This window comes from Peromyscus californicus, unplaced genomic scaffold, assembly GCF_007827085.1.
Source record: "Peromyscus californicus insignis strain IS unplaced genomic scaffold, ASM782708v3 Scaffold_14__1_contigs__length_90479793_seg_2, whole genome shotgun sequence".
Classification (NCBI taxonomy): Eukaryota; Metazoa; Chordata; class Mammalia; order Rodentia; family Cricetidae; genus Peromyscus; species Peromyscus californicus.
In genome coordinates this window covers 74,875,667-74,880,065 of record NW_026294436.1, presented here as the reverse complement: position 1 = coordinate 74,880,065, position 4,399 = coordinate 74,875,667, and the positions used below count along the sequence as shown (strand labels likewise).

The following is a 4,399-nucleotide window of genomic DNA, read 5'->3' as shown; positions in this document are numbered from 1 at the left end:
TTTAGTGAGTTTCTTTTCTGAATTTGTTAACAAGGAAAACTATATAATTATCTAGTCTTCAACTCCTTCAGAGACCGGAGAAGGAAATAATATTACCTGAGTAAGCAGTAAGTGCAAACAAGTGACTTCCAAAAAATGTTAGAAATGACAGAAACAGCTGGCTGCCTGGACAGTCACCCAAGGTTCCTCTGCAATGTTGGGGCAACCATCTTTGGCCTACAGACCTAGCATATCTGACAGATTTATCTGTGAAGCAGGATATTGTGAAAGACCTTCTTACCTTGTCTTGGCAAGGTTCGGCAGTCCTTTCTTTTTTGTGTCCTGCTTGACCATTTTGGACAGCATACTGTCAGCAGTTGAGATAAAGGCATTTTCTTGCCCAGTGGCTAACTTTTGCCACAAAGAAAGTAAATTCCATATGAAGTTTCTTCAATGCCCATCATCTTCTCTGAAGTAGATTAGTGCTGCCAGCAGCAGACATGTCTCATTGTCATAAAAAAAATCTATGTTATTAAAACATCTTAAATGCCATTATCTCTGAATAATGTATAAGATATCTTAAATGTCATAGGTCTCTAAAGTGTTTGAAGATGACCTGTCTATCTAAAATATATCTCTGTTTGACCTTGAAAACATACCTAACATTACTACAAGTTGATTATAATGACTAACTACTAACTTGTATTTCTTTATATCCTAATTAGTTGGTAATAATAACTTTCAAGGACTAGAGATTGCATTGTTAAATGAGCTGTATAGGTACAATACCTTGAACAAGAGTAGAAATGTATTTACAGTATGTTCTAACAAAAATAATCTCAAGTTTGTGTCAAAATACACAATTTGTATAGAATATACAAAAATTCAATCCAATGTAAAATATTTAAAATAGGTAGTTGCTTTTTTAAAAGTAGATTCAATAATCCATCATTTTGCCTTATCATATCCATATTCTCCTTTTTCTTTTCAGAGTAGATTCAATAATCTACCCTTTTATCCTACCATTTCTATATCTCTTTTTTTTTCAGAGTAGATTCAATAATTTACCTTTTATCTTATTATATCTATATCCTCTTTCTTTTTCTTTTTTTTTCAAACAAGAACACTGAATCTAATCTCGATTGTTTATCTTTTTTTCTTGACTATTATCAATTAACAACTTATAACCAACCATCCTAAACAATAACAATTATCTATAAGCCATTGAAAGGCCAAAAACCACCCACCCTACTTCTTGGGAATGTGGGTTTTGTGTTCTTAAAACTACTTCCTGCTGTCTGGCAGGAAGAACCCGGGGGGTGGTGAAGGCATCTTTAGGGGATCCTGAAAAGAAAATTTTGGATTAATTGTCAAGTCCTGGGGGAGGTAGCTGTATCATTTGTTGTCCAGTCTCTGCATAATGGGAAAGTGTAGGAGGGCTTGTCTCAAGTCCCAGCTAAAGTAATCTGTGAGGCTGGATCATCTCAGCTAGTCACCTAGAGACTGTCCTGAGCAATTTATAGTCCAAAGCCAATTTTTAGGTGGTGTTTGTCAGCTTAGAGGTGTTATCATAATCCATGTGGAATCATCATTGTGGGGTCCTATCATCTTTTTGGAGACTTCAGAGATTGCATTAGGTAAGATTATTTCTTTTCTTGGTAATTTTTTTCCAGATAGTTCTCCCTTCTTCTTTGGATGCTTATTTGTCCAAATGTATTTAAATTTCTCAAGATGGTTGTTTTTATTTTTCTGAAAAGACAAAAAACAAAACCCTTCCCCAACCCTAACTTTGGGGTGTTTCTAAATCTAATTTTATCAATTTTGATTTATAGTTTCTCCTGATTTTTTGTTCTCTCTTCTATAGCTGTTCTATCATCCAGAGCTGTATGGTTTTTTATAATAGACATTAGGTTCTTTAATTGCTCTGGAAGGAGTTTCCTCAATGATGAAAGGAAATGACTGAGACAAATTTGACATGTGGGCCTGAGAGATGTCCCTCAAGGCATTTCCCGATGGCAAAGGATTACCTTGTCTGTCCCTTGTTGATCTACACTCATTAGTCCAGTGTTTGCCTTTGCCACAGCTTCTGCATAATCCAGAAGGGAAGGGCATTCTGTTGGGATTATTTTTAGCAAAAACATTGTTTCTAGGAATGCCCAAGGGATTACAGTCCCTTTTTAGGTGACCTTGTTTACCAAAATTAAAACATTTAACATTTCAATTTTTCTTCAAACCTCTGGAAATCACCTCTCCTATCCAAGTATCATCATGGTCAAGAGATTCAATACTGATTGTGTCTCAGATCCATTCCTCCACGGGTGCTGCTCTTGCCTTTAATGTCCTAATTATCCTTTTGCATTGTGCACTAGCATTTTCAAAAGCCAGAGATTCAATTATTATTCGTCTATCTTCTGAATTTGGTATCAAGCAATACCAACATTTCCAATTTACTACCTTCACCATCAGCACAGCAGACGTACCTTTAGTTTTAGCTATTAACAGGAAGCTTCTAAGGAAGATGTAGAAGTCTATCCCAGAGACCACACATTAGTGAGAACACTGGCTCCCTCTGGGAACCTTTTCTGGGATCATAAAGATGAACAGAGGAAATATTACAATGCCAGAGTATATGACAGGTGAGTCAGAGGCTGGAAAATGTTCAAACAGAAGTCTGAGTGACTGGATAAACAACAAAACAAACTCAACCAAATCAAAGGAAAATGGGGTTTCATATAACACAGTATCCAAAAGTAGATGGGACAGACTAAAGGGCCAACTGGTGGCAGGTAAGTCCACAGCCTACTGCGATAGGTCCTTCCAGCATCAATCAGATTTCTTCTCATGTTTTCTCAAGGTTATTTTTTTTATAGATGTGGTGATTTAAACAGGAGTCTAATAGGCAGGCAGGCAGGCAGGCTTCAGTCATTGGTTTCAGGATCTGCCTGTGCCATGTAGGCATCTAACTCAGCATCCAGGTGTCCTTTAGTTTTCGACGTGTATGCATCCAATTGGTTGTCCAGCTGCTCCTTGGTCAATACAGAGTGAGGGAGGGCACCTTTCCCTCTGCCATGACCTCGGCCTTGGCCTCCAAAACCCCCTCTTCCCCGACCTATCATACCCTGACCTCAGAGTGATATCCTGCCCCTAAGCAGGGTTCTGGTGGCACATCCCCCACATAGTCCACCTCGGGGGCAAATCTCTCTGGATCCTGGGTAGGCCTCTTCCTCCAATTGCTCCCCTGGCCAGGGCACCTATGGGTCGTGCTAAATGTGCCTGGATGTAACTCTTACCCAGGAGCTGCTTTTCCTGGATCTCACTCTGTAGTCCAGGTTGGCCTTGAATTCACAGAGATCCACCTGCCTCTGCCTCCTAAGTGCTGGGATTAAAGGCATGCGCCACCACCGCCCGGCTTCTGCTTAAGTTTTAATGCTGCCTGGACAGAGGGTCTATTCTCCATCTGCTGGGGCAGTCTTCTGTTTCTGGCACTGGCTAGCTGCTGCTGCTGCACCGAAGCCCGAATACCCACTGGTCTTCAGCGTGTTAGTAACGCGCTCATTTAGAGACATCTTGGTCGTGCGTCTTAGCACAACTTCCACCATTGACTGTGCAGCCATCTTCAAATCCTGAGACTCGAAGGAGACAGATGCCAACACTCCTCCTGGGGCTGCCATCACGGCTGCGGTGGGCCGATCCTCCCACTTGTCAGGTCTGCCCTTTCCTGCCTCTCATCTGTGCCACCACAGCTGGCACCGCCAGCTCCCGCTTGGTGTCCAAAACAAAATCCCAAGAGGTGGGGTGGAGACTCCAGCCGCGTGTAGCCAGTGGCTGCAAAGCCACAGGCAAGAGGCTTTTTCTTGAATTCGTGCCCCAAACGTTGGATGCAAGATGTTGCTCGAATTTTAAAGGTCTTATATTAAAAACCCTGGAGCAGATATTGGGGTAAATGCTGAAAGAGCAGAGTGAAAAAGAAACAAGCCACAGCCACTTCTCACCTCTCCAACTCCAGGAATCCTCTGACTGAATGTCCCTGAGCCCTCAGCCAAAAAGGGCTTTAGTTCCCGTCTCCTCATGCCTTATATACCTTTCTCCGCCCAGCCATATTACTTCCTTCCTAGTGCTGGGATTAAAGGCATGTGATTCCTAAGTACTGGAATAAAGGTGTGTGCCACCACTGCCTGGCTGTTTCTCTCCTAGACTGAATCAATCTCATGTAGTCCAGGGTGGCTTTGAACTCACAGAGATTCAGACGAATCTCTGCCTCCCAACTGCTAAGATTAAAGGTGTGTGCCACCACTGTCTGTCCTCTGTGTTTAATCTAGTGGCTTGTCCTGTCCTCTGATCTTCAGGCAAATTTTATTTGATGTACAATATATCACCACATGGCAGAGAAGGATGGAAGTGAGAGGTAGAGGGTGGGAAG

General features: G+C 41.7%; 1 pseudogene; it reads right to left on the bottom strand.

The window, feature by feature from the left end:
- Positions 1-2,897: 2,897 nt before the first annotated feature.
- Positions 2,898-3,593, bottom strand: LOC128109519 (chromatin target of PRMT1 protein-like; annotated as a pseudogene).
- Between the last annotated feature and the right edge of the window lie 806 nt (positions 3,594-4,399).